The 25,558-nt window shown below is 42.0% G+C and overlaps 1 protein-coding gene across 4 annotated transcripts in view; it reads left to right on the top strand.

Annotated features, from left to right (window-relative positions):
• The window catches only part of PCGF3 (polycomb group ring finger 3), a 49,579-nt gene that overhangs the window by 3,797 nt on the left and 20,224 nt on the right, over positions 1-25,558 (top strand). For all 4 annotated transcript variants that reach the window (XM_053372042.1, XM_053372045.1, XM_053372038.1 and 1 more), the window contains one exon: positions 25,086-25,128. The gene's annotated coding sequence lies outside the window, so the exon portion shown is untranslated. Of the gene's footprint in view, positions 1-25,085; positions 25,129-25,558 lie in introns of those variants that run through there.

A 25,558-nucleotide genomic window follows, 5' to 3' on the forward strand; every position in this document is an offset into this window, starting at 1 on the left:
TGTGAGCCTCCCGAGATCTACGGATGAAGGGAGGTATACACATTTAATAAATAAACAAATCGTTGCTTGAAATAGAGCTGTTTGATATTAGCCATGGCAATCTGGCTTTGGAGTGGCAAGTGGCTCAGATAGATTTAATACAAAAAACTTTGTGTCTTCAACTAGTGAAATTAAAGTGCAAATCTTAAGCACACCCATGCATCGCATGCTTGAAAATGTGATTGTCATGCTGGTTTTTGTTAGGTTCAAGCACTTCAGTTCTGTGTAGCTGTGATTGGTGCAGAAAGTGGCTTGGACTGATGCAGCCTTAGTGACATCCATCCTAGGTGAGGGAAGTAGGGCAGGTCTGTCTTGTAACATTGCCTGTCAGCTGAACTCCCATTACAGCCAGTTGCTATCATATTTCAGGCACTCAGGCTTATTCAGCTATAGCTGGCTCTGTGGTAGCCCCAAAGGCAGACAGGGGACTGTACGAATAAAATCTTCTGAATTTTATATGCAGCCCACCTCTGCTGTGGTCCAGATTCAACCACATTTCACCTGTGAAAGGCATTTGCATGAAGCTGCTGCATAGTGTCTTAAGCATGGGTAGGCAAACTAAGGCCCGGGGGCTGGATCTGACCCAATCGCCGCCTAAATCTGGCCCGCGGACGGTCCAGGAATCAGCGTGTTTTATACATGAGTAGAATGTGTCCTTTTATTTAAAATGCATCTCTGGGTTATTTGTGGGGCCTCCCTGGTGTTTTTACATGAGTAGAATGCGTGCTTTTATTTAAACTGCATCTATGGGTTATTTGTGGGGCATAGGAATTTGTACATTTCCCCCTCAAATATAGTCCGGCCCCCCACAAAGTCTGAGGGACAGTGGATAGTGGACTGGCCCCTGGCTGAAAAAGTTTGTTGACCCCTGGTCTTAAGGAATGGTTGGTTAGTGCATTGTTGTTAGGCTGCCCCTTAGCCGCAGTGTCTTGGATTGGCCGACAGCGGCCAGTGGCCAAACTCCTTGGGTGTAAAGTCTTGCTGGTGCCACCAAATTCTACCTGATATTGAAGCTGCTTGCCAGAGCTCAGTTATTCATAGGACTGGGCTGGACCCCTTTTCTGTGAAGCAGGTTGGTTCACTGTGAGAATATTGTGACATTAAAATGAAAAGGCTTTTGGCTTGAATAGAAATATTGAAGAATGCCCTGTTGTTGTTTTTTTTATAAAAATGATTGAGGGAAGAAATTAAGCATATTTATTCACTTTTCTACAGGGACGCGGGTGGCGCTGTGGGTAAAACCTCAGCGCCTAGGACTTGCCGATCGCATGGTCGGCGGTTCGAATCCCCGTGGCGGGGTAAGCTCCCATCGTTCGGTCCCTGCTAGCAGTTCGAAAGCACCCTTAAGTTCAAGTAGATAAATAGGTACCGCTTTATAGCGGGAAGGTAAATGGCGTTTCTGTGTGCTGTTCTGGTGCTGGCTCGCCAGAGCAGCTTCGTCACACTGGCCACGTGACCCGGAAGTGTCTGCGGACAGCGCTGGCTCCCGGCCTCTAGAGTGAGATGAGCGCACAACCCTAGAGTCTGTCAAGACTGGCCCGTACGGGCAGGGGTACCTTTACCTTTATTCACTTTTCTCCCTCAAATTCTGAGTAAGACAGGTTTTCCAGCTATTACATGTAAAAAGTAAATTTAAAAATGAGCCACTGTTTCCCATGTGCTCACAATACAAATACTTTTGTACATGTATATGAACACCCCATAGCAGAGCACCTCTCCTGGTAGAACATTTCCCTCCATGTCATATAACTTTCCCCATTCCAACAAGTGATCTTAGCACCACTTTCCTCAGCAATTTTCTGTTGATGGAATAATGTAAGCCATCAGCAGTATGAAGTGTTAAAACTTACTTCTGGCTTGCGCCTTCATTCTTCAAATAAACTGAGAGAAAAGTAGAGTATAATTTCTCACTCCCAGAACCAATCCCCAGACAGTTGCAACTTTTTCCTTTCTGATGTCCTTAACCCTGTCATCATATATTTTTTTTTATAAAAAAACCCTGTCACTGCTTTGACAAGGATGAATGCTCCTCTCTTAGATATGTGGTTGAGCTGCTGTGAACAGATACCTTTTATTATCCCCTCCGATATGACCCTTGTGAATGGCCCTTGATTCCAGTGTTTATAAAGTTAGGATCAACCTTCTAACAGCAACACCAGCTTTTAAAAATTCTGTGAGTTTGGAAGATAACAGCGATTACGCTTTGGGAAGTTCTTATCAGAGAGTTTTATTCTTTAAAAAAATGCTTGAGAAGCTTTATTCCACTTGAGATTATTTTTAAGGAAGTTTTTGTCCACCTCCAGTTTATTTTAAATGAATTTAATGTTCAGTGGGAATGAAGTGGTGGTGTTAAGTAAGGTGCCACTCACAGATGTGTCATTTGTCACTGTAATTATTTGTCGTTCATGGAAGTAGAACAAATGTTGTCATCTCACCAGGTATAGTCAGAAAGCAGGAGTCACATCAAATGTGAGAAATTTTCTACGTGAGAAACATTGCCAAATATGAAACAACATGCAACTATCATGCATGGACTCCTGTCAGTTCCCTAGTTTGATGGGTCAACTTGACGTACACAAAGTCTATGGCTGTACGTGTAGCATGTGTAGTTTTGCACACAGTAGAGTTTTCTTGTACTTTTGAACTTGTTTGTAGAGAGAGTTACCAAAAAGGTTTGACACTGTTTGATCAACTTCATAGGTATATATGCCACAAATGTGTGTAGTGAAATATACCCAGGTTGCATTCTATTTCCAGGATTGAAGTGCTTCTCATGTAGGACTCTTGTCCTGTTTGTAGTGGCCTTGAGCTTTTAGTGCTTTCATGGATTGTCAACCTTTTTGGCAATAGTGTGGCAAGTCAAGATCAAAATGGTACCACTCTGCTACGCACCAAAGTACATATACAGCCTCCCTCCCATGTACCTTGAGATCCTGCTGCATCTACTGATTTTGGGAGCTGGCAGAAGTGCGGGACTGACTCCGTTTTTATCTTTTTATTAGTTTAGATATTAATCAAATATATCTGTGCCACAGCTGGTTGCATGAGATGACTTGCTCCTATCCAAGAGTGCCACAGTTCCAAGCTGATCGTGCCACTCCACAAGTTGACTACCAATGGGTTAGTCACAATAAAGGACAGGAAACTTCAGCAATAAATTACTAGTATGCTGTATGTTACCTGAACTTTTATAATGATGTTGTGTGTCAGTGACTATAAAGTAGGGATGAGCAGCCAAGGTCATCCAGACTAGTCTCATAGGTGAAAGAGAAGAACCCATTAGTCTTGGCAGTGGACTTTGGTTTAGAGCAGTGTTTTCCCAAACTTAGATCTCCAGCTGTTTCCAGACTACAATTCCCCCTATCCCTGACCACTGGTTTTGCTAGCTAGGATGATGGGAGTTGTAGTTCAAAAAACAGCAGGAGACCCAAGTTAGGGAAACACTTGTATAGAGAGTTGTTGCCCTCAAGGCGCTTTCTCAGGGTGGTTCTGCATAAACATAAATGCTGAGGGCTATAAAACCTACCAAGAATGAAACTGCTGTACCGGTTAAATGCATGTGAAAGCCTTCTACTGTTACACCATGTTGGAAGACATATCCTTCAAACCAAATACCCCCCGACATTTTGCTGTTCTTAAGAGTCATCAGACAGTTCAAATGCACACAAATCTGCTTCTATCTGCTGCTGTTCCAAAGCTGTGCAATTGTTTCTATTTACGTGTGTCTGATAGTGTGAAATCTGGAGCCACATACTCCAAATCTGAACGCTTCAGCCCACATTGGGAGCTGTGAATAGAAGGACTCTGAAGTAGAAACTGTTGCCAAGGGTATTGACGAATTAGTAAGATGCAGTTTTTGAGTGCATGGGTTGGTCAATACTGTATGTTTTTGATACTTTCCAGAGGTGGGAGGGATTCATGGGAAGCTACCCTAAGGGCTTGATTCAAAACCTATGCATTATAACATAGTGCTTGAGGCTGAAATATAGTCTTCTTTATTCCTCTTCCGCCTGAAAATGGTTGCCTTTCTGTGTGCCACAGCAAATATTGATGTTGACCACATCTGCACCCCAGTAATCTACTTCCAAGTCGTCAGCTTTTAGGGGAACCCCCCCCCAATTAAGCACTATTTGATGGAGGCTTACCTGGCAAATCACATTCTAAAATCAAATACCAAAAAATTGACAGTTTTTTCTGTTACAGCTACTTTTAACACCCATTGCTCAATCCTAGGATCAGAAATATTTAATTCGGGTGAGTAGCTTGCCATATATCCATATGCATGGGTTCATATCAGGTCAATTGGTAAAACCAAACAGAGCATTCTGCTTTACCTACTTATTAATAGCAGTGATATATAATTCAGAACTAATGCAAACTGCTCTTTCATCTTTAGGAAAGTGCATGAGTGTTACTTTTCAGCTCAAAATTATTTTGATCTGCAATAGTTAAAAATTTCGGTTGCCAAGATAAGATTTCTGAATGCACTATAGAAACCTACATGTTTTAAGTGCATTGCTCAGTTTCATTCTTCGTAAGTATGAATGCTACTTTTTGAGTAACTTGCTGCTGATCGTTTAACATGTGCCATTGTTTTTGGAGAGTATGTTTATTCAGGGTTAGGTGGTTTTACCCACATGCAAGTGCCAGATATATTAATTGATCTCAAACTTCAGGGTTGAAAAAGTGTTATGTGTGCAAACAAAGCTATTGCGTTCTCCAGAGATGCTACAGGATACCAAAAAAAAAAAAGTACTCAGTGATAGCCATTTGAGTTTGAGATGTCCTAGCAAGCAACAGGTGGTGTTAGTTGTCATAGCCCTATGATAGTGTGAATACTGAAATGTTGCACTCTGAAAAGATGCTAATTGATGATGTACCCACATGCTCCTTCGATTATATATGGCATTGTTTGTATGGTAGGCCTACCTCTTCATTAGTGCTTAGTTTGCCTGGGATTCACATTTATCTTTTAAAGATGGTTTGGCTGGTGGAAAGAGGTAGACCCAGTATGCAAAAGGCGTGGTAGATGCTTAGGTCCAGCATGAGATAATTTGGATTTCTTGTAGGCAGTGTTTGAAATTCACCAGGCACCAGGTCCCACCAGCGCCACTTGCGATCAAGTGAAGATGCCCTGCCGCCAGGATGGCGCCTGATGTCTCCACTATCTGGAGGTGCATGCCTGGGGATCCTTGGATCTTGCCTGTTTTCACACACTGAAAACACATCCTGTAGAAGTCTGTGATATTTTGTCTGCACAATCAGAACAAATTTTAAGAACCATGAAGTTGTATTGAAAAAATCGACCTTCAAGCCGCCTGGCCCCAAAATGAGAACTAGACATTCGTTTTGGCAATTGGCGCCTAGCTTATATATCTGAGTTTATAACACTGCTCTTAGAATACGCTTTCCTGGAAAATTGTCTTGCACAAGACTCATTAAGTGATTAAAATAAATGGCAGCTACACAGGAGAGCTTCCTGGTGGGTTGCGCCCTTGGTGCAAGGCCATTTGCAAGCCTTTTGTTTCTTGAAGCCTCATTGAAATCTCTATATCTGCAGGAGAGTAGGGCCTCTCTTTTTTTCTGGACAAACTGAATATTTCCTTTTAAAATCAGCTTTAAACCTGTGCTTTGTTTTTATTTCTTCCACCTCTCCCCCCCCCCCGGAGTGCAAGGTTGCACACATTGTTCTCCCCCTCCTCATTTAATCTATACAACAACATTGTCAGGTAGGCTAGGCTGAGGGGCAGTGATTGGCCCAAGATGCATTGTGAGCTTCATGGCCTGTGGGGATTTGAACCCTGGTCTCCCAGGTCCTAGTCTGACACTCTAACCACTGTACCATGCAGGAGTAAGCCTCATGGAGTTCAGTGGGGCTTATTTCCAAGTAAGTGGATGTAGGATTGCAGCCTTAAGAATGTAAGAAGAGCCCTGCTGGATAAGACGAAAGGGCTATCTAGTCCAGTATTCTGTTCTCACAGTGGCCAACTAAATGCCACAAACTGGAATTTAAGTACAATAGAACTTTCCATTTGTGTCCAAATTTTAAATCAGGGGGTCAGTTTCTTATAAACTTCTTAAGTAGCTTGCTTAAGTTGGTATTGCATCAATTATACATGTGATTTTGGAAACAATAATTCATAGTATGTCTTCCTGGCATATGTGAGCATAGCTCAAATGCCATTTCCAGGTGGTCTCCCATCCAAGCAACTTAGGAGCTATAGAACTGTGTCATTTGCCTTCAAACCATCACCATTCCAGAATACAGTATTTGTCTGAAAGCGCTATTACAACCTTCAGTTTCTTTATTCTCTTATTCCTTATTAGTTTAATATAAGATTCTCGTTCACTTTCTGCCATTTAATAATTGGCCAAATTGTATTGCCTTCTTGCTAAACAAGGATGACTGTGAACCGAATTCATCCTTTGTGAAACAGCTAGGTTTTTACAAACCTGGACAATTGCTTAGCATTGTTCTGTGGTGATTAACATCAAGGGAGAAATGAGCTTTAAGAAAGCAGGCTGCCTGGAGCAGCTCCATTTAATGAGGGTGTAGCTAAATTGGGATGATTTTTGTCTTCTGAAAATATCTTTACACTCTCAGGAATTCTGGATTTATGCTAATTTACCATATTTCTAATGCATTTTACTAGTGGAAACCTAATTTTTAGGTCTACTGTTCAGCTTTTTTAGATGGAAAGTATGAGAAGTTCTGCAGTAGATACCCTCTTACCTAGGGGTTCTCTGAGGTGGAACCACACATTCATGTCATGACCCCACAGTCTAGCATTTACCAAGGCACCAAGTCAGAGGCTAGAGTAAGATCTGGTTCCTTACTCGGAGCCTCATGCTGTGAATGACGGTACCCAGTTCAATTTTTCTAGAAAAAGAGGTGCATGAACTCCTTCCTTGTTCTCTTATAATGGCAATAGCGGCTACCTGAGAGGTGCCGGAACTGTGTTCCGGTGAGTTGCAGCTGAAGAAAAGCCCTGGCAGTATCCTTGAACCAGAGGATGGCAAAGAGGTCTCTCTGATGTTACAGCACCAGAGTCCATAGAACTGGATCCCTCAACCAGAGGAACATGATACTACCACCCACAGTATCTTGCCATTTCAAGGCGAAGGTAACACACCATAGAATGCAAAAGTGCCTGTCTGGAAGGCCGGCCCTTTAAGAAAGCCCAGTTTACTTAGATTTGAGTAGAGTCAGAAACCTGGATGCTTGTTTGCCAAACACAAGATTCGTTCAGTATTTTATGTAAAAAAAAGTAAAGAGGCTCAGGCCTCCTAGGCTGATGGGTCCCCTCTTCCGCCAAATCTAACAATTCTCTAGTTTCTGCTAATTGTTTTTTCAGGTCCTATTAGAAATCTAAAACACCAGTTAAATAAGCCAATTTGTATAATGAACGATTCCTGTGGGTTCTTCAGATAATTTAAACAGAATATTTGAAACATGGAGTGAATATCCTTATAAATGTGCCAACCATGTATTTGATTTGGCAGCAAATAATGTGTCATGCTAACAGTAACTCTGCACAATAGCACTTCAAATCTCAGTGTTTTTAACACGTTCCTAATTAGGTGTGAAGTGATGTGAAGTGATCGAAGGTTCATAGCATCACAGTGGTTGAAGCTCATTCAGATTTTCTACTAACACAGCTTATTAGGTTGGTAGTCAACTACCGGTAATACTGGATATTAATCTGGATTGACAGTTTGTGAATCAAGGTTTCACTGACATTATGAAAAAGCTAACAATCCATATTTGAAGGGTGCCAGAGTCTTTCGCTCAGAATCTGAGCCTGTAAATGGTGCCTGAGAAAAAAATGGTCCCAGGATTGAGACAGAACTAAATGTCATGCCAAACATAGGTTGCTGCTAAATACAGAGTCTGTGACAAGTTCACTCTCCTCTTCTCAATAATATTATATTTAAGAATACACAAATTTCCTTCTCAACAAATGTTTGCACAGCTGTGTACAATAAACAGAATGTATAATAGATATAAATATATGCACAGCAGTTTAGAAACAAATCTTTAAAAGATACATTTTTGTTAATTGCTTAATATAGATATACTTATGGAAGCATATTATGTTATGTATTCTTCTTCTTGCCCCAGGCCCAGGCACCCACCAGGGACGTGGGTGGCGCTGTGGGTTAAACCACAGAGCCTAGGACTTGCCGATCAGAAGGTAGGCGGTTCGAATCCCTGCGACGGGGTGAGCTCCCGTTGCTCGGTCCCTGCTCCTGCCAACCTAGCAATTCAAAAGCACGTCAAAGTGCAAGTAGATAAATAGGTACCGCTCTGGCGGGAAGGTAAACGGAGTTTCCGTGCGCGGCTCTGGTTCACCAGAAGCGGCTTAGTCATGCTGGCCACATGACCTGGAAGCTGTCTGAGGACAAACGCCGGCTCCCTTGGCCAATAAAGCAAGATGAGCGCCGCAACCCCAGAGTTGGTCACGACTGGACCTAATGGTCAGGGGTCCCTTTACCTTTAGTATTGTTGAGAGGTGGTAGAGGAATGCACAGTGCGATGTCGTTCTGTCATGTATTTCCATAAGATATTAAGGGGAGACAAGGGAAAAAACTCATTTCATGGTCTTGCATCTGATTCTGGCCTTCCATTGTGATCTGTACATGTCTACTCATAAGTGAGTTCCTCTTTGTTCAGTAGGACTTACTCCCTTGCTAGGGTATTTAGGATTGCAGCCTTTTAAATCTGGTTTTCATAATAGGCTAGAGCTGGAAGTGCCATGGTACCTCTTGTACAGGGTAAGTCTTTTAAAAGAGGCCCCGTGGAACATGTGTACTCTGTATCCACAGGGCCTCTTTTAAAGGACTCACCCCCTATCTCGTCAATATGGCTAGGAACACTCTTTTTGTTCAGCCTCTAGGATTGTTGCTTTTTCTCTTAACAGAAGAGCTTTGCATTTGCACTGGAAGCAGAAATTCAACAAGTGAAAATTTCCTGGCAAGTTGTTGAAGTGACAGGAAAAAGCTGTGCCTGTTGAATTTCTGTTTGCTATGAAGCAGTTAAAAGGACAAAGATTCTCTTGTCAAGATGGAGAGAGTGGTAGTCCTGAAGACTAAACTGATCATAGAAAAAACAAAAACAAAAGATCTTAACAGCTCTCAACCTATTTCAGAACCTTTGGTGAGGCAAGTGGGTACACTTGCATCTTCTGTCTTTTCAGTTTGTTGATGAACAGAAAGCAAAGGATTATAAAGCAACAATGGGCAATTGGGTGTGGGAAGGAGATCACTCAGAGAGGGATGGGAGAAGCGTGGCTGGTTCACATCTCTGGTTTGTAGAGGATTCAGAAAGAGGTTTTCACTGCACTAGGTGAGGAGCCACAATACAGGAAAACACCCTTGAGGGTGAAAGTAGGGAACACTGTGAAGCCCCCACAGTTAAAGACAACTGCACATTTTGCACAGAAGTTGAGCTTGTTGTTTGTTTCCTTTAGCAAACATGCGGAAGGCTAAATGTCAGATGTGAATCCTTGTTTACCTATAGCAAAGTTATTTGTCACATAAATATTAATTTGGACATTTCATTTGAAGTTGACAAGCCAACTAGAAGTTGAAAATACATCCTTTCCCCTTTGCTCCTGAGAAAAACGAAAGAGCAAAATTAACACATTCCCCCACTGGGTATTAGGCAGCCTGATACCCATGTTCTAAATGCATTATATTAATTTCAATATCATTTCTGTGATAAGTTTTCAGACTAGATACAAGTAACCCACTTCTCTCAATTTTAGTCAACTAGCACTGATTAGGAAGTTGCTAGTGCTAATTTCAACAGCTTCCTCCCGCCCCCCCCCCCATGTTGTTGTTGTTGTTTAGTCATTTAGTCGTGTCTGACTCTTCATGACCCCATGGACTAGAGCACACCAGGCACTTCTGTCTTCCACTGCCTCCCGCAGTTTTGTCAGACACATGCTGGTAGCTTCGAGAACACTGTCCCACCATCTCGTCCTCTGTCGTCCCCTTCTCCTTGTGCCCCCATCCTTCCCAACATCCGGGTCTTTTCCAAGGAGTCTTCTCTTCTCATGAGGTGGCCAAAGTCTTGGAGCCTCAGCTTCAGGATCTGTCTATCAGTGAGCACCCAGGGCTAATTTCCTTCAGAATGGAGAGGTTTGATCTTCTTGCAGTCCATGGGACTCTCAAGAGTCTCCTCCAGCACCAGAATTCAAAAGCATCAATTCAAAAGCATCCCCCCCAATAGCCTTGCATATAAGTCTATGAAATTATGAATCTGCATACAATTTTACTAGCCCACCTGTACCTATACCTGAATGCCTCAATATACACATTTCTTTAACTTGGTCACCTAGAGGTTATTCCTAGCTGTCATCAGGCGGATAGTTGAGTGGATATTGTTAGGTCAAGCCTGCAGTAAGTTTTTCAGACTCTCATCAAATGGTTTGTCACCAAAGTTACCCCTGTGGGATGCTGAGAATGAAAACATTTTTGCTGCAGAGGACCTTCATTAAGCCCGAAATCTGGGATCCCCTCCAAACCTGTGCCACAGTTTTGCCGTTGTTTTGCAGGGTTTTGCAGCCCCCTCATCAAACTGAGTAATCAAACAGGGGTTTGTTGTTAACCCCCCAAAAAAAACCTGTGCCAAGGGGGACTGAGTTTTTTGTCCTCTCCCCCAAGGAGATTGAAAGAAGGAATGGTGAAGAGGTTGAGAGGGAGAGCCAAGAGTTTATGAGGAAAAAATACTGAGGAGATGGCAGAGATAGTGAACAAAACTGAACTACCTTCAGATGACAGGAAGAGCAGTCTTCTGCCCTGACTCAGCTTTAATCCAGCCACAGTTTATTGCCAGGCGAGTGACTGAGACTGAGGCCTCTAGCTGCATTCCAGCCCAGACTGTAAGATCAGACAGGTCTGAGAAACCCCAATTGCTCATCTGTGGATAACTGATTTACTGGATTCTGTTCCTTCTCGTGTTTTGTTTAGCAACATGCATATTTATCTGAAATGTTCCTCTTTTGTATTTCTCACACTCCCAATTTGATCAAATTGCCGATAGGCTGTGGTGTCAGTTTTCTGGAATGTTTTGAATTGGTATTTTTTCTTAACCCCCCCCCCCCAAAAAAATTAGGGTAAGTTGCAATGGAAAAAATTATGATGCCCTAGAGAGCGATCTTATTTAGCATGCTTATTTTATTTGTATTTAGTAAATAAAGCTAAAAACTTTGAAACTGCCAAACTTACCTAATATTTATTTGCAGTTGGCACCATTCATTGTTTCGGTGGAAAAAATAAACACTGGAAAACCTTCCACCCTACAGGTTCTCCTTGTAGTTCTGTTGACAACTTAATCAGTCCTACAAAGGCTGTGACATTTATCCCCCTTCATCCATCCCATTTCAGTTAAACAACAACAACTACTAACCCCAGGATTCCTAGTAAAAGAAGTTGCCAGTATGGAAAAAAGTGGGGTTAACAAATGTTGCATGTATAAAATACATGTTTGCTAAGAGTAGTTGAAATATCCAGAGCAGTTACATTTTATTCTGCAACCTAAAACAACTTCACACAGGAAGCAACTATCGTTTATGCTTTTCTAATTTCAAGGTTACACTACTGTAATGTACTTTAGTGGAAGACAGGAGTGCCTGGCGTGCTCTGGTCCATGGGGTCACAAAGAGTCGGACACGACTAAACGACTAAACAACAACAACAATGTACTTTAAGTAGGCCTACCTTTGACAATTTGGAAGCTTCACCTGGTGCAAAAAATCCTAGCTGGTGTATGTTTCTTTTTTCTATTTTTTCAGTTTTCATTGAAGGTGTCTCATCATTTCTAGGGACCTAGTTTCTGCCTCAAAATGAAATTCAGGTAGAATCAGAGCTAAAAAACAAGTTTGGAGTGACACAGTTTGAACACTGCCATTTCAATGGTAGGACCATGATACAGATGGGGAGACTTTGTACTGCCACATCTGTGTGGAGTAAACCTTATTTGCCTGGCATTAAAGCATGACCCAAATGATCATGTTCAGTTGAATATGGAAAGTGCCAAGATAACTGCATTAGGGCTAGAAATCCTTGGGTAGAATCTTACTCAGTTTTTTCAGTATGCAAGTTGACCTTGCTGGTTTTGTTGTAAGATTTAGCGACTTCTGAGTTTGGCTGCTTTTGAAGTTTTCACTGAGGCTTGTTTAATCTAAGGTATTTCCGCTGTGAAGCCATAATTCGGTCCTAATGCCATTATTCTTGTAGAATTGTTAGAACCACAGATTCAGTATTGGGACTTTACTTAAAGCTGAAATTGTAAAAGTTAAAAAAAGAGGGCTTTTGGACATTTATAAAACGTTTACTACCTTAATTAAATTTAGCTACATTTTGCCCGGATTTGATTTATGGCATCCTAAAATGCCTGCAATGAGTTTCAAACGTTCATGAGTCGATGTTCCAGCTAAACTCGCAGGTGGGGATTCTCAAACTTATGGGGACATTGTGGAATTTTGAAACAGTGCCAAGGAATACTGACTTTTCCGCTAGATTCCCACCCCACTGCTCCCACGCCACACTGCTTTTCCATTTAGTAAAAGTCAGATACAACAGAATTAAAACAGATCTTCTTGAATTTGCATGATTTAAATACTCCCCCCCCCCCAAGAAAGGGCTCCCATTCATTCACACTTTGCCTTTCCACAGGATCTGGGTAAAAGTCAGCTCCTCTAAAATCAGAAAACAGATCTTATTACATGGTTTATAAAATGAGATCCACCCAGAACAACAACCAAATGAGATTTTACATTGGTGTCTATAGACTGCATGCTAAAAATCATGGATCCAGCACTTGATGGCAGTTGCATGACACACAGAAAAAGATGAACCCATGACATCGATCCTGATGAATTATCATGATTTTTAGTTATGTCAATAAAACCATCATGTCACATAATATATCTGAGGTTACCTGTGATTTGCCTGAGGTATGGGGGGAGAAACTTTTGTAAAAATCATGAGAATCCCCCCCCCCCAAATACACTTCTAATTCATGTTTTTTGCCATTTTACCACCCGTTCACTCAGTTTGGAGAGTTCCCTTTGGAGCTCTTCACAATCTCTCTTTGTTGTAGTGACCACCAGCAAACATGGCCACCTCACTGCTCATTGCTAACTCTATAAATTGTTTATGAACGCGTTAAAAAGCACAGGTCCCAATGCTGATCCTTGAGGGACTCCACTTTCTATACCTTCATTCGGAAAACTGTTCATTTATCCCTACTCTTTGCCTCCTGCAGCTTAATCAATTCCTGGTTTGCAAGAGGGCCTAAACCTCTTATACCTTGGCTGCTAAGTTTATTCAGGAGGCTTTGGTGAGGTACTTTGTTGAAAGCTTTTTGAAGCTCCATGTACACTACGTCAACCAGATCACCTCTATCTGTATGCTTTTGTTGACACTCTCAAATAACTCTAAATACCGTATTTTTTGCACCATAACACTCACTTTTTTCCTCCTAGAAAGTAAGGGGAAATGTCTGTGCGTGTTATGGAGGGAATGCCTACGGGTGGCGGGGGGGATCTGCTGCAGTCGTGAGCAGAGGATCCATGGTTCCCCTTCCTTCCCTCCTCTGTGGCTCGCTTTGAAACAGCAAAGCGGGAGAAGAGCCGCTGAGTGGGGAGGAGAGAGGGACAGAGAGCCTGCTTCTTTAAAGGAGCAAAGCGGGAGAGGAGAGGCTTACACGAGTGTAAGCGGCTCCTGTCTGGTTGGTTCCTTTAAAGCAAGCAGGCTCTCTGTCCCTCTCTCCTCCCCACTCAGCTCGCTACATAGCAGCAAAGTTTTTCAGCTTGCTAAGCTGGGGGTGAGCGGGGAGGAGGGAGAAAAGCAGAGCCTGCTTGCTTTAAAGGAGCAAAGCAGGAGAGGAAAGGAGCCTTCTCTCCTTATACGCCTCTTCTTCATTATTAGCAGCATTCTTCTCCACCCATCCCACGCGTGCTTCTTCTCCCCTTAAACCCCTCTTCTGCATTATTAGCAGCATCCTTCTCCACACACCCCATGCATGCTCCTTGTCCCTTGAGTGCTTTTCCTTCCCTCCCCACTTAAAACGTGGTTACAAAGCACGGATCCACATGGATCCTCAGAATTTTTGCACTGGGTCACCCCAAATTCACCATCAGATCACATAGCATGTCCATGGCTACATCTTGCACCAAAAAAACCACGCACCCACTGTTGCCTGGGGCCGCAGTGGTGCAAAAATGTGGTTACAAAGCATGGATCCACATGGATCCTCAGGATTTTTGCATTGGGCTACTCCAAACTCACTGTCAGATCACATGTCTGTGGCCACAGCATGAACCACAAAAATCATACATCCACTGTTTCGTTTAGAATATTTTTTTCCTTGTTTTCCTCCTCTAAAACTACGTGCGTGTTATGGTCGGGTGCGTGTTATAGAGTGAAAAATATGGTAGGTTCATGATACGAATGTTCTCCGTAGCAGGTGCTTTACCACTGAGTGTGTGTGAGAGCTCCCAAGTGTGAGTAGGTGTGCCACTTGGAGGAAGGGCTAGTACATTTTTGTGGTTGCGCTTCTGCAAGGTTACATGAGAGCTAGTGTCAGATTTCTTAATTTAGGCAGCTTGAGCAAAAGGCTTATGTGGCAATGCTTCCTATATTTTGTCAGCTTCAAGAAACTGAAGACACTGGCAGCTTCCTCTTTCTTTATACTGTACTTTTATTCACTTGTAGAGCAAACTGCTTAACTTTTAATTTCATTTGAACACATATTCGGAGTTTCCCATTTATTTATTGGTCCCTGTGACAAGGCTGCATTAATGCCCACCTACTTTCAGGGTCTCTGGGGCTGCGTTTGGTGAGCTAGTTCTGTGTAGGGATCTCAACTACGACTTGTGTGTTGATTTGGAAGACTAATAAGTGAAATGATGTCTTTGACCACTGCATGGCAGGGGGACAGCTTGGCACTAGTCTTCAGTAAGCTTATGTTCAGGTAGGCAAAATTGATATGAGAGCAACCCTTAAAGGGACAGTCCTTAATTAGAGTCAAAGATGGCGTCTTGGTTTCATGGAATCCTGCCCCCCTGCCGTACCCAGTGAGATATTTGTACAGAATATTTTGGATATGTTTTGGGATCTCATAGAATTGTAGAATCATAGAATTGTAGAGGATCATCTCGACCAACCTCCTGCAATGCAGGAATATGCAGCTGTCCCATACAGGGACTGCGTTTGCAACCTTGATGTTATCAGCACCATGCTCTAACCAACTGAGCTGTCCTCAACATTATTTTTGTGCCTCTGATGTGTTGTTCAGAATTTACAGAATAATATGGATGAAATCCTGGTCCTTGCACTGATTCAGAAGAGATTGCAGTCGAAATGTGGGGACATGCAGGAAAGAAACACAGGAGGTGCCAGGGGAAACGAGGGCTGAGTGCAAATGAAATGCAGTTATAGGTGCTTAGGTTTTATTTCACTGGGGATTAGGATTTAGGAGCAACAGAAGAGGGGAGTTTGAAGAGGCCCTGAGGGGGAGCAGCATGCAGATGTAACTTGTGTTTTAATGCATTTGATATTTGATGTTAGCCGCCCTGAGCCCGGTCTTGGCCGGGGAGGGCGGGGTATAAATAAAAATTTACTTACTTACTTACTTACTTACTTACTTACTTATTTACTTGTGCAACTACATTCTAGGTATTAGGGGCAGCAAAAGGGGAATAGAGCTTAGATACGTATCAGAGCTTAGATATGTAAATGCTGAGAAGTCAGCATATGAAACAGCTAATGGTTGGGGGAATAACTTAGAAAAACAAAACAAAGCATCATTCCAGTGAATTAAAAATACAAATCCTGCTCCTACTTCTCTTCCAAAGTTCTAACTTAATGGTTTGCCTGTTCAAAAACAAAACAAAACACTGACTGGGAATCCCCATCCAACACTAAAAGATTCCAGTTGTAGGGTATTAATAACCAGCTTAATACTGAGTCTTGCATGAGTCAGTACTTTATTTTTTTCCATAGCTTAAAGCATGCCTTGCATATTTTCATGCAAATGAAAGAAATAATGTTTTTAAAGGCTGTATAAAAGGCATTTGTGGTATATTTGCAATTAAAACTAAAGCTTCTCCAGTTATATTTCAAGTTGTCTCTGTAGGAAGTGTGAAGTGGGCATTTAGAGACAGTTTCAAAATGCTGAAGAAATTAAAAGGGCTGTTCTTGAGAAGCCTGCAACTGGGCGTTATTATCCAAGCTTGAGCTTACTCCAAATTAGGGCTTTGAGTGTTTTCTCTCCCCACTGAAGGGCAACTTTCCACTGTTGGGAAGTCACAGCCTGCACTATAAATGCAAAGTTCAAAACACATAAAACTTCTCTTCTCAAGGCAGAGATGGTTGGTTTGGTCAGGTGTGGGGAACCTTTGAATCTTCAGATGTTCCCGATCTACAACTCCCATCATCCCCAGCAAGTATGGCTCATGGCCAGGGATAATGAGAGTTGTAGTTGAGCAACATTGGGGGGGGGGGAGAATGCCCCCGCACCTCGTCTAAGGAACCAAGCTACCCTCTAATGATGTGCTGTGTTCATGCACAGCACCTTGTTCGTATCATAGGTTGTTGCTATTATTAAGAGTAATTAGAAGCCCAAACTTGCCACATTGTTTTCTAAAATGCTAATTTTGAAGGAAGCAGAGAGCAGAGTCACTGAAATCTTATTTCATGATTACTGTATTAGTGACTCATCATCCAGTTTGGGCATTCTTTATTCTCAGAATCAGTTTGCCAGAGGTTTAATTAGCACTGAACTTTGAAAAGGATGTCCGTATGTGTGGGTTATCAGGTAAGCAGCAAAGGGAACTCTACCTGTTACCAGCTGGGCCTTGAAAGGTCAAACTGTGCAAAGGTGGATTTCATTAATGGCCGAGAGGGCGGTCTATTCTACACTTAATGCATGCTTAAATTGTGTTCCCCTCAAGCTGATTTTGCCTCTGGTGCCTACAGATTCTTGACTTCAGTGGGTTTTCAGTATAGAAAACGAGTGACCCGTCATGCAGGAGCTTTCCCCCCAAAGCAGGTGCTTAGCCCATAAGCTTTTCTTTATTTTCAGGGTTTTAAGGAATTTAATCAGGGCTAAAAGGGGGGAAATGCAGTTAACCCTGGCTACATGGGTTCGTGTGCTGACAGGACTAACAACTTCTGATTTTAAAAAATGTGGGCACCTTGATCGGTCCAGGCAAGTCAGTGGACAGAAGTAGAAGCAAAAGTTGTAGCAGCAGCTGGAATGCCAGGAGGAATGAGATGAAGACATGGAACTGCCCTGAGACCTCCGAGTATGAGGCGGTATATAAATTCAATAATTTTTTTTAATTTTTTTAAAAAATTGAACACTGCCACCCACTCCTGCCTCCCTTTTGCCTCTATGCTGAGTAGAACAGAGTTGGGGAGACATTCTGGAGATACTGAGTTTTATTGTTTATTGCACTCAAATTATTTTTTTCTGTGAGTTTAGTATAATTGGCTTGTGATTCTTAATTAGTACTCTTGCTGTCTACTAACCCTTGGATTTTGTGAAGCATTTAACTGCTCTAAGCTGCTTTGGGAACCAATCTTGGTTGAGCGGGATATAAATATACTAACAGTGCAGTTGCTAATCGTGTTTGCTCGGAAGTAAGCCCTACTGTGTTAAATGGGACTTAATCGCCAGGTAAGTGTGCATAGGATTGCAGTTTAAGTGAATAATAAAGCTTTTCATTTGTTCCTGCATCTAGTGATGGAAGTCACGATGTGCGGCTGCTGGTCATGTACCTACATTCTAGAAAACTACATCTCTGGGTTGTGCTGTTACCCTCTTCATCAATGTTGTCTGAGAATCTCTAGGTTATCAAAAAAGCAGCCACTGAAGTTGGAGCAACATTCCCAGCCGTGCTTTGCTGATTTGGATGAACAGTAATGCCAAGTCACAGCTTGCCCAAATTAATGGTCTCATAGTATAATTTCGGATCTGGGTTTGCAAACAATGGTTGTTAGATGATGGTGGCCTGGACATCACAATAAACCATGGATTGAAGTTTATGTCTGAGCTTATGAGTTTATGGGAAGGCCCATAAGTATCGATACCACTTTGTTCTGCTTGTGCTACCTTTTTCTTTTAGACTACTGTTTTATTCTGATTACTGTGAGATACATTTGTGAGCTGTTGCTTAGGGTAGGAATCAGATCCCCCTAACCTTGAATTTTAACTTATAATGGTGAGAGGTGCCAAATTTTGTGCTTCCAGTTTCCCTGAACAAATAGTTGATTCAAAACTTGATGAGACATCTGAGATGTGGGCTCCCAGGTGTAGTATGCCCGTTGTCTGCAGTTTATAGCAGTTGCTAATAAAGTTCAGATTTAGTTCAAGACTAGGATGGTTTCTAAAAGCTCTGCAAGCTTTAGTCTTTTTATATCCTAGAAACCTCTTATGTGTGCCTAATATAGGTCCATTGTTAAGATATTTGGGTTTGGTGGAATTTTGCTTTGGCTCATAGGCATACTTGTCCCCTTACAGCTAGGTCCCCTGGAGTTCAGAAATACTTTAAGACTACTTTCATACTGAAGCTTTTCTTCTTGTTGTTAAAATCCCTCTAGCATTCTCACTATTGCATTTGCTTCTGTTGTTGTTTGATGGCTCTGTGTACTTCATATTTTGTATTCATTACTCTTTTGGGAAAGTTGTTGTGTTTTTTTTAGTGCAATGGGGCTCTAAAAGAGAATGCGGAAATTTCCTTACATTTCAAAAATAGTATTGGTAATTTTTCAAAATCAAATTGGTTTGGATCTTTCTATAGCTTTCATGAATGCAAGGCCTGCCATTGCTTTGAGTACTGAAGTAATGTAAGCTGTCACTGTATGGAGATCTAGGCATCATGGAGATGGTGGCCTTTTAGCAGAAATGCAAAGTTAATGAAGCCTGAGGATGTGGTCAAGATGCTTGCAACTTCACAGCCTGTTACATGCTTTCTTGATTCATATTTATCCTGGCTGATTATTGCCAGCCCTTGAAGCTTTACTGGGCAGCTCCAAGGTGTGATGAATGCTTTGTGGCATGATAGGATGGTCCCTGCTGCTTTGGAGGAGGTGGTAGTGTGGCCATGCAAGGGGAAAAAATCACTTTGGGAGCAGAGGTTTATGCCAATTATTGCATGCAAACTACTTTCAACACACCTTTTTTGAGATAGGGTGGTGCTGGTTCAGCTGTGGATGCTTTTCTAGTCTGGTCTGGTTTTGGGGCAGAGTTGGTCTCAGTCACCCTGATAGATGACCTTCGGGATGGGGAAGCGTGACCATGCTGAGATTGCTTGGATCTCTCTGTGACCATTGATACCATTCACCACATTATACTCCTGGACCATCTTTGTAGGTTGGGGACACCATTTCACAGTGGTTTTGCTCCTACTTGTGGGGTTGGTTCCAGAAAATAGTATTGGATGGCTGTGTCTCAGCCCCCTGGCAAGTGATTTGTGGGAGCCACAGGCAACAATTTCCTCCCGAAATGATTTAATATTTATATGAAGCCAGTGGGGGCAGTCACTGGGAGATTTGGGGCAAAGTGTCACTAGTATGCTGATGATGCCCTTCTATATTTCTTTGTAACATCTGAACCAGGAGAGGCTGTGTATGTCCTGAACTGGTGCCTAGAAGCCCTAGATGCCTTCATAGGCTGAATGAGAGCATATAAACTGTGACCAGACAGAGACACTATGGATAGGAAATCCCCAGATCATAACCTTTCAGTTAACTCTGTAATGCTATCTATGTGTCCTAAGTGCCCTTTGACAAAGTCATATTGACAGTAGATCCATTGAAATGAATGGACTTAAATTAATTATGATTAACTTAAATCCATTGATTTTAGTGGGTCTTCTCTTGAGTGTAGCATAGTCAAAGGCCATTTGTCAGCGCTGCCCAAGGTCCCAGCTCACACAAGACCAACGCTGCTTCTTGCTCAAGTTAAAAAGTCTTTATTGAAGTTCAGTCTCATTTCCAGACGCGCAGCGCGCAACGCTACATCTATCCATCAGACCGTAGAAGTCCCATCTGAATCTCCTCCCCCCTGACACCAGCTTAAGATTCTAGCCTTACTCCACCTCTTCCTCTGTTCCTTCTTTCTCTGGGTCCTTCTGCTAGTCGGAGTCTCAGCCCTCCTAGATTCTTCTGACGCTGATTCTCCCGACTCTTCTCCCCCCCTCTTTCGGGCTTTAGGACCTGGCTCCCAATCCGGGTTTTCTGCTGTCCCGCGCTCCTCCACATTTGAACTTGGCGCGCGCGCGCAGCCTCCCACTTTTCTTCTGACCGTTACACTTGTGTCACTGCTCCCCCTTTCGGGGAGGCTAGCTGGACCTGGCCTTCCCTCCGTCTCCCCACTCCCCGATGGAGGAGAAGCTGGTCCTGACTCACGTGACTCTTCCCCCCCCACTGTGCTCTGGTGGGGGAACTGGCCCTACTCCTCCGCTACTCCTTTGGGACTCCCCTCTGGTTCCTTGTCTATGGATCGTCCCCCCTGGGACTCGCCTCGCCCTTACCATAGGAGCCCCCTCCTGGGAATCTTCTGATTCGCTGGAGAAGCTCATGGAATCTCTCGGTCCACTGTCATATTCCCCTACGCTCCCCTCTGATTCCTCTCCTCCGCTCTCTATTTGCTCTCTCCCCTGCTCTTCTGCTCCTGAGCCTCTGACACCATTCTTTGAATTTAGCTTGTTACCAAATTTTTTGGATAAAAGTTTGCATTGGGTGGGGAACCTTGACTCTCTAGATTTTCTATTTCCTATCATCCCTGACCTTTGCCTGTGCTATCTGGAACTGATGGGAACTAAAATTCAACAACATACAGAGGGTTTCCCACCCTTGGTCTACATTATTTTATCAAATTTCCCACTAGCTTTGAGTCATTGTTCAATGAGTTGAGCATCTTAGTGTACAAAAACATTGTGATAATCATCCCCAGTCTTGCATGTGAGCTTGTTTCTTCTCTTAATTTAAAACAAGGAGAGGTTAGCAGCCAAATGCAGTGCCTTGAATCATATGACAATTTGAAGTCTGTGAAGGAGGCAGGAATGGACTAGAATAGTGCATGCTTCCCCCTTCTCATTGCATGATTACCAGCAAGTTACGACTGGACTTCTGCACCCAACTTCATTAACTAGAAAGTTCTGATTCATTCCTTTTGTGCCATCTGTTCATTAAATGACGTTGAGGAGGAAGGTGAAAGAAATTGCTCACACTTATGAGTGTTTGAATGAATGATGCTTAATTTGTCACTGGTGATTGTCTAATATTCAGTCTTAATACCTTCAAAAATTTACATTTAATTGGTCTGTAGTATAAAGCTCACTGTAAACTAAACACTGATCAGAGAACTGATTTTCTTTTACAGCAACCACTGCTTAATCAGTAGTTGTTTTAGCAAATAATCTTGTATTGGATTCAGCAAAGAAGTCTAAAATACTCTTTTAAAAATAAGTATGCTCAGAAAATAGTCACACTTAATACTTATGTGCAATATATGCACAGGATGCTGCCATTAGTTTTACCTTTTTCTCAAGGGAAAGATGCTTCAACCTCTTGATCATTTTGGTTGCAATGTTCTGTAAGTGGTGGTCCTTTATCTCATATAGGTAAAGGTACCCCTGACTGTTAGGTCCAGTCATGGACGACTCTGGGGTTGTGTGCTCATCTCGTTCTATAGGCCGAGGGAGCCGGCGTTTGTCTGCAGACAGCTTCTGGGTCATGTGGCCAGCATGACTAAACTGCTTCTGGCGAACCAGAGCAGCGCACGGAAACATCTACTCACAGCAAACCTGGGTTTGCAACAGGAAGCTGCAGCCAGTCCTGGTTCCTTGCTGAGTGTATCTGTATGATACATGAGTGTATCTGTATGATACATGAGTCCTGAAATATTTTTACACTACATGTTTAGATGTATGTATGTTATGTATATACAACTACAAAATGTAGTGTGTGAGAGGTGTGCAAGTAAGCGCATATGTGAGTGGAGCAGCCCCTGCCTTTGTGTTGTGTGAACAGAAGGCTTAAGACACCAGTAATACTGCATTCCTCTTCTGACTTGAGAACATGCTTCTAGAGCTACTTGAGCTCAAAGGCATGAATTGTTGACTAAGATATTTAAGCTTGCTAATCTTGGAAGATTAAACTGATTTTTCTAATTTAGGAGTGGTAATTCATCTCTGGAAGCTGAAGGATTTTTGGAAGGGTTGCCAATTAGTATTTGGTTGTACAGTAGTTAATTTTCAGCTATATGTGTAACAGCAGTGGTTCACTGTACCATAGGTGTCGGTTATTCATTGTTTCAGAAAAATCATATTCTTAAGTCTTACTCAGTCATTATCCCCTCAGTGCAGTTACCACTGTGCAAGAGTCAGGGTGAGCCCATTAGCCCTTCCCCCCACTTTATGTTTCCGTGGTCATTTCTACTGTCCATGTGTTGGAGGCAATTTACAGCTGAGGACTCTAGCTTGCATAGAACATCTGGTCAAGTAGATCAGGTGTCCCACTGCAGACATTCAGCCCCCAGCATGTGGAGGCCTTCAGGAATTTCAGCATGTACAGGGTGAGTCCTTTAAAAGAGGCCCCGTGGATACAGAGTACACATGTTCCACGGGGACTCTTTTAAAAGACTCACCCTGTACATGCAGGAGGAGCTGTCCCAAATGAGCTCATTTCTGCTTCCTCCTTTGCATGTTGGTGCCCACGGGGTGGGAGGTAGAGTAACTGCAACAACATTTCAAAGCAGTTTGCATGAAATGCTAATTAAATTCAAAAATCTCTGAACTACACCTGAAAGTAGTGCCCATAATTGTCAGGTGCACTGCATATGGATTAAGTTCATTTGGGGTATAACATTGAACAATTTCTAGTTCAGGTTTATTCTCTTACATGGGTTTTGTACTCTTTAGACCCTTTGAGCCTTTATGCTTAAAGATCATAATTGTTGAGTGGCGTGTGTGGAAATTAAACAATTCACATCCCATTGTGTGTGTTTTGATGTTTTCTTAGTCTTCTTAAGTATGTTTTATTCTTCAGCACAACAGCTTGTGAATGCTGAATTTTCGTTTGCAATCGTTTGCATCAGTGGTTCCCAACCTTTTTACTTGGTATAGTGACCCATAAATTTATCAGGTTTTTTTGGACTTCAGCATTGGCAGGCATTGGTTTTGTGCATTTTAATTGCATGTTTGTGTATTTTATTACCTTGAGGCATCCAAGCAACAATTTACTTAATGTCCTTATTAATGTGGAAGTTGTTGAATTGTTTATAGTACTTAAAAAGTTACCCATAGTTTTGTTTATGGGAATGTAAGAACACCAACCATATGATTGCAGGATATTCCTCCATAAGCTGTTGTAATTTGTTTTTAAAACATACAATTACACAAGCCATGTTATATCTAACAACATATTAATAGTTTAAATATTTTTATTCTATTTGGGCAAATAACAGTGGAATTGCTAAACTAGCACTTTGCCAAAGAGTAGTTCAATGTAGGCTTTAATGGTTGTCAGACATGGTTCTCATATCATTATGGATACATAACCTGTTTTTGTATTTTGGCTTCATAGCAGCCATTCCTGAAAAATCTGTATCAAAAAGATATTTGGTACCAAATGGCAAGCAGCACAGATATTTCTTTATCAGCAAACTCTAGATACTCTGTGGCAACATGAAAGCAAAATTAAGAGCACCTCATTTACAAAAGTTATCTTAGAGGGTCCTATCACATGACAATTGAAGGAGCTGTTCTTTTTGCACAATGAGGACTTCATGACATCAGTTGCAAACGGGTTTTGCACCCACTCAACCTTCTCAGTTTCTAAGCAGACTTCAAATTACCATTGACTTAACTAACCTTGGCAGCAGGTTCAGTGATGGTTCACTTGTACAGGGAGTTTCTCTGAGTGATTATTACAGCTCATCTGTGATGCACAGCTGCCAAAGGAGCGCCTTGTGGTGAACTGTCACTGGATCTGCGAGCAGACAGCAGTTCCTGAGTGTTACAGTGTAAGACCTGAGCCATCCGGATGTTCAGAGACATGTGCTTATTCAGATCCCGACCCACTTATGGGTCATGACCCATAGGTAGGGAAGTAGTGATTCAGCTGAACTTGAATTGAACTGTGAATTGGATGGTGGTGAGCTGGAATTAGTGCCTTTTGGATTTCTTGAACTTGTTCCTTTTAAAAATGAATTCCTACGTGGCCATCTCTTTTTTGTTCTTATAGCAAGAAAATGCTTTTTATCCTCTGGCAGGAAAATAATGAAAAAAGGCATTCATCTACATGTGTAGAAATAGAATAGATTTGGATCTTATCATGAAATTTGGCACAGAATAGTAGATGAAGAAAGACTCAATAGCAGATTGCATGTGGATCGCAAGACAGGTAATACATGTATTAGGAATCAAGTTTTGAAGCCTGTGTCCGGTTTTGTCCCAGAAAAACTGGGGATTAAGAAACAAGAAGTGAGCAGAGCTGGCTGGTGCTGCCATCCATTTATTATAATTATGATATAAATATCATAATTATTCGGCCACTCCTATCAAAGGAGCCCAGGGCAGCAGAAACAGCAAAAGTAAAACAGTGTCAGACTAGTGGGTTTAACTCTGTGAAAGGTTACACTCTTGTACCTGCTCTACTAGATCTTGTGGATCTAGGAAGTTTATCCAGTGACCTATTTTAAGCAGGAAAGCAGTTAGCCTTTTGATAGCTTGACTATTTTATGCTGACAGAAATAAGTTCACCAGAAAAGGATCAGAAATACTTCTCATTTCTGTCACCCTGTGGTGGCAGGGGAAAATGACATCTACACTTTGTTTCAGTTCACATATCTCTTATTAGCCTCATATGTCTAATTTTTCTTCTCTGCACTGTGACAGGTACCCATCATTTAATGTCAGCCCCATCCCATATATGCATTGAAATATTTACCTGTATTCCTTAAATCTCTGGTATTTGTTCTGGCAATCGTAGTGTTACCTAACAGATTGTTTTATCTCTCTTTTCAGGTCTCTGGATGGCAGACTCTGAAAAGAAATGCAGTTTTAAGAGGTATGTTGACCACATGTGCTTCCAGAATTATTTGGGGAAAGAGCACTTTACTGATGGAATTGGACTTCTCGCTTCTCACTTTAAATAGATGAAAGGGGAAACAGGGATTGAAAACAACAAGCACACCCAACTCGAAATTGGTGCTTTTGAAGTTCTAGTCATAATTAAAATTTGCAAAACGCTTAGTTTTACTGTAAACAATAAAATTGCTGCTGTCCCACCAGATAGAACCTGTTTTAGTCTCAACATCAGATTTGTTATGGGTCCAGTATAAGTTGCTTTTAATGTTAGCCTTTAGTGTTATGGCTTGACAGTTGTGTAGAAGCTCAGGGAGGATGGTAACTGTTTTAATCTTGAGGGTTTTTTAAATGTAGGAATATTTTTTATTCAACTGAAATATCTTGACACTCTTTCACATAAAGATTATGTG

This window comes from Podarcis raffonei, chromosome 17 (assembly GCF_027172205.1).
Source record: "Podarcis raffonei isolate rPodRaf1 chromosome 17, rPodRaf1.pri, whole genome shotgun sequence".
NCBI classification, from domain to species: domain Eukaryota; kingdom Metazoa; phylum Chordata; class Lepidosauria; order Squamata; family Lacertidae; genus Podarcis; species Podarcis raffonei.